Raw genomic sequence first — 9,280 nt, forward strand, 5'->3', positions numbered from 1 at the left:
AATGAGGCTTAGGGAGTTCTGGTGCAGAGAGCTTATACTTACCCCAAGAGGCCTGAGGATAGTAGTGCAGGCTAGCTAGTCTGTGTCTTTTGACCTGGAAGTTCAGTCCATTGATATTTAAAGTTATTAACGAAAGATGTCTATTGATCCCTGTCATTTTTATTTCTGTTTGCATTCTTGGTGTACTTGTGCGTTTCCAGTTATACCTTCATTCAGTTTCTTTCTGTTACCCTTGGGTATAGTTGTTCCTTTCTTCAGTGCTTTGTATTGCTTCAAAAACTTTCTGAAGGCTGTTTTTGTGGATGTGCATTCTTTCAGCCTATTTATGTCATGGAAGATTTTTCTTTCCCCTTCAACTATAATAGATATTTTGGCCAGGCAAAGTAATCTGGGTTGGCATCTATTGTCATTTAGAATTGGGAATACTTTGGTCCAGGCTCTTCTGGCTTTCAAAGTTTGCAATGAACAGTTGACTGTAATTCTGTTGGGTTTTCCTTTATGTGTGACTTGTTTTTCTTTTGCAGCTTTCAGTATTCTCTCTTTATTCTATATGTTTATTGTTTTTACTACGATGTCCCATGGAGAGTTTCTTTTCTGGTCCTGTCTATTTGGTGTTCTATGTGCTTCTTGTATTTATTTGTATGGACATGTATTTCTTTAATTTTGGGAAATTTTCTTCTGCAATCCTGTTGAAGATCTGGTCCATACCATTATCCTGAGATTCTTCTCCTTCCTGTATGCCTATGATGCATAATTTTGGTGTTTTTATGGTGTCACACAATTCCTGAATATTCCATTCTTGTGTTTTCTTAAATTTTTTTATAATCTTTGCTTGAGTGGTCTAATTCATCCACTTTGTCTTCTAGTCCTGATATTCTGTTTTCCATTTCATTCATCCTATTGGTGAGGCTTTCTGCTATTGTTTCTAATTGGCGTAATGAGTGTTTCACTTCTGTCTGAATTTCAGACTGAGTATTCTTCAATATTTCTAACTCTTCTGAATTCCTTCAGAAGTTTGTCCCTATCTTCTTTCAGTTCTTTTATTTCATTGTTTGTGTGTTCTTTAAATTTACTGAATTCTTTTATCATGTTTATAATTGTTCTTCTGAATTCCACGTCCTGTGTTATCTCTAGGGTGTTCTCATTGTACTCCTTTTCAATGTGACTTTGACATATGGATTTCTTTTGTAATTTCTAATTCTTGTGTGAGACTCAAGCCTTTGTTGAGTTTAGGTCTGCTTCTTTTTGTAAACTCTATGTGTCTTTGTGGTTTGCTTGTTGGCCATGAAGAGTTGGTTGGTCAAGGCTTCAGGTTCTCTCCTTTGATTTTATATTGGAGGGGCCAGATGGCTTTTGTCCTGCTGCTCAGGAGTTCCCACAGAGGCCCAAGCTGGATGAGGATCAGATGCTCTCAGGCTTCTACTAAGGTCTAGATCCCTCCAGGGAAGTTGCTAGCCTCTAGAATTTAGGGAATAGGCTAGTCTGGGATTAGGGCCTGTTTCAGGCATGGAAAGGCAAGGGGTGGGTAGGAAACAGGCCAGGACCTGAGGCCTCCCAGGGACTAGACCTTGGAACTGGGTTGTCTGGATTCAAAAGGTCAGGAAGCAGTTGGGAGTCTGGGCCAAAAGGGCAACCCAGTGGTCTGGGGTGCTAAGAGAAGAAATAGACCAGTGCCCATGCTAGGAGGTGAGACAGGCTGGGGGTGTCAAGTTGCAGTGGGCTCAGCCAAATTTACCCAGGAAAGAAGCTGGCCTGAAGAAGCTCGTGGCTATGCCACCCAGAAAAATCACTTCTTTTCCTTTTTTTTTTTTGAATATATTTTTATTTAGTGTTTTTTAAATTTTATGTGTATGATTGTATTGTCTGCATGTATGTGAGTGCATCCTGTTCTGCAATGCCGTGGATTCCCCTGGAACTGGAGTTAAGGACAGTTTGTAGCCGCCATGTGGGTGGTGGGAATCAAACCCAGGTCCTCTGCAAGAGCAGTCAGTGCTCTCAACAACTGGGCCATCTCTCTAGCCCACTTCTTTTCGTTTTTGTTGTTTTCTTTTCTTGCTCTGTGCAGTGATGTTTAATGCCTATGCTTTTGGGAAGAGAAGAGCTCAAGAAAAAAAGGTAGAGGGGTGGGTGGCTAATGGTCTCCTAGGTGATGGTGAAGCTGATGATTCATGGAGCATGCTGAAGAGCAAAGCAATATTCAAATATAATTGACGATAAGAGAAAAATTCTGAGGCATCCCCAGTTTAACTACACGGACAAAGAACAGAAGGGAGGAGAGATACTGGAGGTTAAAAGTTAGCAAGCTACAGATAGGGAACAAACTCCCACTTAACGGGCATAGTTACTCTGTTAAACCGAATCTTCTGCAGAGGTCTTCTGCAGAGCTGCCTGTGCTTTTAACTGCCGAGGCAGCTCTCTAGCCCAAACTCCCAATTCTTGAACATATGTTAAAAATATTTTCTCAAACCCCACGACATTCTGTCTGTGCCAGCACAGCCTGCTTACTGTCTCAGTTCTCCTCAGGCATAGTTACTCTGTTAAACCGAACCTTCTGCAGAGGTCTTCTGCAGAGCTGCCTGTGCTTTTAACTGCTGAGGCAGCTCTCTAGCCCAAACTCCTAATTCTTGAACATATGTTAAAAATATTTTCTCAAACCCCACGACATTGTCTGTGCCAGCACAGCCTGCTTACTGTCTCAGTTCTCCTCCTCCTCCTCCTCCTAGTCCTCCTCCTCCTCGTCCTTGTCCTCCTCCTCCTCCTCTCCTTCCCCTTCTCCTCCCCTTCCCCCTCCTCCTCCTCCTCCTTCTTCTTCATCTTCTTCTTCGACAGAGTATTCCTAGTCTCAGCCTGTCTGGAACTCACTATGTGGACCACACTGTCCTTGATGTCTCAGAGATCCACCTACCTCTGCCTCCCATGCCTGCCATGCCTCTGCATGCCCCGGCAGCAACAGTTCTTCTTGTGGACTATACCACAATTTTCTTTTATGTGCATATTCTCCCTTTATCTTTGGTGTGGTATATGCAGCATAAATAATTTATGCCTTCCTTCCCTACATAAATATTCATTATAGAAAATACCCTTCGGCATGGTCTAGGAGGAATGCCTCCACTTGCTACCTAGCTCTGCTGCTGGTAGTTATGGCAACTTTTTTCCAAGACCTTTTCCTTTTGCTGGCAAGCATCATAACAGCTCTATAACTTCGTATTTCAAAGATCCCTCAGCCTCATGGGTTTGGTTTAACAGAGAGTAACTATGCCTGTCTGCTAATGAAAAATAACAATCTACAAGACTTATATTTGAGAAGGATTGCTCACTATCTATTTCCTTACTGTATAAAATCTGAATTGTTATTCTAGGTCAGACATTCTCAATTGGGGCAATATCATCCCTGTGTATGTAAACAAACAACTGTGCTTTCAAGGAAATAGTTTGTTCTCAGTCAATTATGAGTGTTTATAGACCAGGAACGCAGATTCAAGTTACTCTGAATGGCATGTCCCATCATGGAAGAGGTCATAGGAACTTTATAGTTATATAACAAAAGAACTAATAAATCAATGTATTTGCCAGTTACATTGGTGGAAACATATGGTGGACAGGCAGAAAGAAAGACCTTTTGGGATGGTTTCAGATGCTATTTTGCAGCATTTCTAGCTTTAGGCTCTGTGAAGTCTAAAACTCTGCTGAGCTTGGAAATGTTTTTGGAGCAATTTGCCCAATAGTCATATGAATATTGAAAAAGTCAAATACAAAGTCAAATACAAAAACTAAGGCAAATGGCTACTAAAGGGCCTGAGGTAGCCCAAGATAATTTTGACTCTCAGCCTGTAACAGTTCATCTCTCCAGACAAAGTGTAATAGTCTGTAAGATCTTTAATATAGATGCACAGCCTCTGTTGTGCCCAGAGAACGGACTCCCAAGAATAACCACGGAATCCATAGGGCATATAAGAACAAAGAGTCTTTATTCGGGCTTAAGCTCAGGCTCTCAGACCTCACCAACGCAATGGATCTATGCTGAGAGCCCCGATTGCAGGGGGTGGAAGCTTTTTATAGGTTCCAGACAAAGAATAACAGAGTTACATCTTGATTGGTTCAAAGGGCCCGCGCATGTGCGCCAACACACTTTTGAATTGATTGGTTACTAGGGATGTATCCTTGGAGGTCTCTCATTGGTGGGTGCTATCCTCAGTGTTATGGAATGTGCTGTTATCTGTGGGGCCAGAAGTCTCTGTTCCTACCTTATAAGGCTGTTATATGCCTGAGCTTGCTTGATCTATAGCCTCCTGGGGTGGGGGTGGTAGGTGAGATTACAACATGCCTGGGCTTGTTCAGGCTCATCTGGAACAACTAGTCAAAATGGGGTCAACATGGTTTGTCCTTTCAGCCAAGCAATCAAGCAGTTTACAGAAGCGAAAGAGCAGCTAGTCCTAAAGAGGGGCAGGGGGTCTGGGAGGAGGGCTTCACACCTCTCCTGAGAACTTTGTTTCAATTCACCATCCCAAGAAAAAGATAGTTAATTTGTTGATGGTGAAAGAAGGCTTGTGTAGGGGCTGGGGAGTAGCTCAGTTAGCAAAAGACTTGCCATGCAAGTGTGAGGGCCAGAATTCGATTCCCAGACTCATATAAAAATTCCAGTTGTGGCAGCCTGCGCTTGTGATCCTAGCACTAGGGGTGTAGACACAGGCCGATCACTGGGGTTCACTGGCCAGTCAGTCCAGCCTAACTTGTGAATTTTATCCAGGCCAATGAGAGATCCTGTCTCAAAGGAGGTGGACAGCATTCTTGAGGATACCTGAAGCTGTCATTTGGTTTCTACATACATACACATACATGCACAACCATACACACGCACCCACATACACATGCACCCCACTACATGCACCTACACACACACACAAATAACACACACAGCCTGCACATAACACACATACACAGCAGCAGCAACAACAAAAACATGTATTTAGACAGATACTAATGTAGTATATAAACAGATATTCAATATATTCATCAATGACATTAAAATGGCATGGAGAGTGTTGGGGATATAGTTAAGTAGTAGAGCATTTGCCCAGAATTCCTAAGGCTATCTAATTCCAAGCACTGTAGTGTTTTAAAATAAATCATGGAGGCAACTCGGAAAATGTCTAAAAAAGATTAACTTGGGAGGATTATAGTGAAAAACGTTTGAGAAACAGTGCTTCAAATTATTGTGAATCTCATGAAACTGGGAGAAATAAAAATAAGCCTGAAAAGCCATTTACATATTAAATATGCAGTTACCAATATGTGGGAGACCGGTTATATATCACCATGTACATTGTGAAAATCTGATTGACACATGATAGGGATTTTTATTCATGTGAGAGGAAACTGGTTTGAATATTTCAGCTTTTCAATCCCCTGACTATTGTTGATTGCAAAGAAAAGGGGGAAGGACAAAATATACCATGAACATCGAGATGGCTTCTATCAAGTAGGGAATCAAACTGTACATAAACAATCAAGTTATAAATAAGTGTAGAGTTAAGAACTGGAATTGCATACACCTCCTTTTTTCTGTGTCTGTAATGTTTACTGCCCTCTGAATGCCCTTTATATCCCAAGCTGAGAGCATTAGCCCTGCATCCCTGTGGTAATGGCAATGGCCTCCCTTTGGGGCACTTTCCTACATCACAATGCTGTCTCCTCAGGACCTGGCACCTCCATTCTTTTGCCTATTATACTATAATTACAGTTAACTCTAACCCTAAGCAGGGAGGTACAAAATATGACTCATGTGCACTGTACTACAAAAAGCCTGTGAGGTCTTTAATTAATGCAGATAGAAATATGGAGAACACATGTAGGAATGGACATGAAGGGTATGGGATGATGGTAAAAAGAACAGAAAGCTGAATCTAGCCAAATCTATTGATGTGTCTCTAGGGCAAGATTCTGTATGCAATGCACTAACATGGATGGTTATAAATTAAGTAAAATAAGTCAGACACAGAAAGACAAATATTGCATGATTTGCTCATGTGCAGTCTAGGAAAGCTGAGCTCATAGAAGTTGAACACAGAATAGATGCTGGAGAGGGTAGGTAAGGGGATGAAGGAGAGATTGGTAATCTACAAAATCACAGCCAGACAGAAGGAATAAGTTCTGATGTATTATTACACAGAAGGCTGATTACAGTGAACAGTGCTGTATCATATAACTCAAAATAACTAGAAGACAGGGTTTTCAGCATTGTCATATGAAGAAAAAATAAATGCTCAAGGTAAGGGAGAATCTAAATCTCCTAAGTGACTCTTTACAAAATGTATTAATATACTAAAACATCACAGTATATCCCATAAAGATGTACAGTTATTATCTGCCAAGTAGGAACTAAGCAAAGGGTCTTTTAGAAGGAAAACAAACAAACAAATGAATGGATAGGGTTCTAACAATTTGGTTGTTTGGCTGAAACATGTATCAACAGTGGCCCAGTATAAGCAGTAGATGCTCAAATTCTCTCAGTTTAATGCAGGTAGAGGAATACCATGGCCTAGGAAGACTGGACTGTTAGAATGGATCTGTCAGTTAAGATCAATGCCATCATACTGAGGTCAGGATAGTATACATTTTATGATGATGGTGAGAAATCAATTTGTGAGGGAAAAATAAATTTTTGCAACTTGTAGGGCTTTGTGATCTTTCCTTGCTGTAGCCAGAATTCAACAATAGGAAACTGCAGTTACTAGCTCGAGAAATGTAATGCAATGGGGACAACTGGGTTTCCCCCAGGGTTAAGTGGAGGCTCTCAACCAGCAAAGGTCAGGTGGTGGGTGTGGTTATGTGATGAAAGGTAAAGTCAAAGACCTGATCAGAAGAATCTGACTTGCTCAAACCTATTGTGTTGCTGATTGATAATGCCATTCTTAGAAATGAAATAGAGAAGAATCTGTATAGATTCTTGGTCTGTACAAGTAGAAAATTCCTAAACCAAGCACACAAAAAAATCCATCATGTGTTGTAAAAACAGTCACAATCTGCTATGGTTGGAATGTAAAATGTCCCTCCATGGGCTCATGTGTTTGAACAATTAGTCCCCAGCTGACAGTGCTGTTTTGGAAGCTGTGGAACTTTTAGGACATAGGCCCTAAGTGGTGGTAGGTCACTGGGGGTAGGCCTTGAAGATTATACCCACTATTGGTTCTGGTTTGTGTTTTCTGCTCTCAGATCCACTATGATACGAAGGGCCAGCTACCTCATACCCTCTCCCATGTGAACTGAGCTGCTCCCATCATGCCCTTTTCACCACCATGGACCGAAACTCTCTGAAACTGTGAGCCTGAATAAATCTTACCTCTCTTAAAAATATCTCATTTAGTTTTTCTGTATGAAAGAGTATATTTTAAAATGAAAAGGAGATATTTCTTAAAGGTTAAAACCTCATTCAATTTTACGTCTTATAGGGTTTATACTGAGTACAATATTGTGTAACTGTATTAATTCGACTGTGAACCTAAAAATTTACAGCCAATTTTGAAAGAGATGTATTTAGTTTTTCTGTATGAAAGAGTATATTTTAAAATGAAAAGGAGATCTTTCTTAAAGGTTAAAACCTCATTCAATTTTACGTCTTATAGTGTTTATACTGAGTACAATATTGTGTAACTGTATTAATTCGACTGTGAACCTAAAAATTTACAGCCAATTTTGAAAGAGATGCATCTTTGCTCTGGAAATTGTTATTGAATATGTCAATGTTGTAGAATGAAATGCTTCCTCTAATCATGTGGTCATTAAATTTTTTTAAAACTAAAAAAATAATTCTTCAAAGCATAAAAATTTGTTCCTTAATAATTGGTAGATGTGGAAAACATTACCATTGAAATCTACCTGATGACTTTATATCCATGCTCAGATGCCAAGGAGCTCAGAAAGTAACCGACTATCACTATGTCAATGTTGTAGAATGAAATGCTTCCTCTAATCATGTGGTCATTAAATAAATAATTAAAAACAAATAAAAATTTTTAAAAATATGTTATTTAAATGTACCATTCTGGCTGGAGTGGTTATAGATCTTAGAGAAAACTGTCACATTGTTAGACTAATGTGATTTCTTACTATGTGCAAAATATGTATCCTTCTATTTACAGATGAATACCCCAGACACTACTCATCAAAGCTCATTTTGCATCAGTCAGAGACTATTACCAAGTACCACAACTGGTCACAACGGACATTGTCTATGAATTGCCAAGGCTTAAGTGACACATCCATAATGCAACTTCTACACCTAAGGCTCAAGGAACATAGAATAAGGGTAAAGAAGATGACGTTAATGAATCTCTTAGTTCTCAATAATGAAGCTCCTTCATACAGCTGAGGGCCAGGGCAAAAAAGGTCACATATGGCAGAAGCATAGAGATCAAGAGTCTGCTGAATGCTGGTCCTTGGACAGGACTCCTTTATTAAACTTCATCTACTCAAAGCTCAGGGACCATTGTGGGAGAGGGGGCGGAAAGACTGTAAGAGCCAGGGAGGAGGTATATGACCATATGGAAACAGAGTCCTACAAGCTCCTAGGACCCTCCTTCATACAGCAGAGGGCCAGGGCAAAAAAGGTCACATATGGCAGAAGCATAGAGATCAAGAGTCTGCTGAATGCTGGTCCTTGGACAGGACTCCTTTATTAAACTTCATCTACTCAAAGCTCAGGGACCATTGTGGGAGAAGGGGCGGAAAGACTGTAAGAGCCAGGGAGGAGGTATATGACCATATGGAAAGAGAGTCCTACAAGCTCCTAGGACCCTGCTCGTATGATTTTATGGCCACGGTGTCAGCATGCACAAGTCCCATGCAAACTCAGGCAGACAAAAACCCAGCATAGACCTGGGAAAATGAACAGTAGACCCCAATCTTATCTGAAGAAATATTGGCAACTGATTACTGCTAGGTGAAGAAGAGCTGATCTTCCTAAAACAAGAGACTCTAGATAGGCTGAGTAGACCTCAGTGGATGGACTTGCACTGGGGAGTGGCTTGGGTCACTGAAGACACAGTGGCCCTTAACAGGGATGACAGAGTATAGGGGCTCCAGTGTGGGGGCTATGGGAGGGTGCCAGTGGGGACAGAGGTATAAAGATGATTAAGATTGTTTGAGCTGTTCTGTTTGAAATACACAAAAATTCAATAAAAATATATTTTATTTATTTATTTTATGTGTATGAATGTATTGCCTGCATGTATGTAAGTGCACCCATGTCATGCAATGCCTGCAGAGGTCAAAGAGGGTGACA

General features: G+C 40.6%; 1 long non-coding RNA gene across 1 annotated transcript in view; it reads left to right on the plus strand.

Moving 5' to 3' along the window:
• Positions 1 to 8,455, plus strand: part of LOC103745268 — a 36,793-nt gene extending 28,338 nt beyond the window's left edge. The window contains exons 2-3 of the long non-coding RNA XR_607746.3: positions 7,213 to 7,318; positions 8,139 to 8,455. This is a non-coding gene — a long non-coding RNA (uncharacterized LOC103745268). The remainder of the gene's footprint in view (positions 1 to 7,212; positions 7,319 to 8,138) is intronic.
• Positions 8,456 to 9,280: the final 825 nt, after the last annotated feature.

Source organism: Nannospalax galili, unplaced genomic scaffold (assembly GCF_000622305.1).
Source record: "Nannospalax galili isolate Female #2095 unplaced genomic scaffold, S.galili_v1.0 scaffold903, whole genome shotgun sequence".
Classification (NCBI taxonomy): Eukaryota; Metazoa; Chordata; class Mammalia; order Rodentia; family Spalacidae; genus Nannospalax; species Nannospalax galili.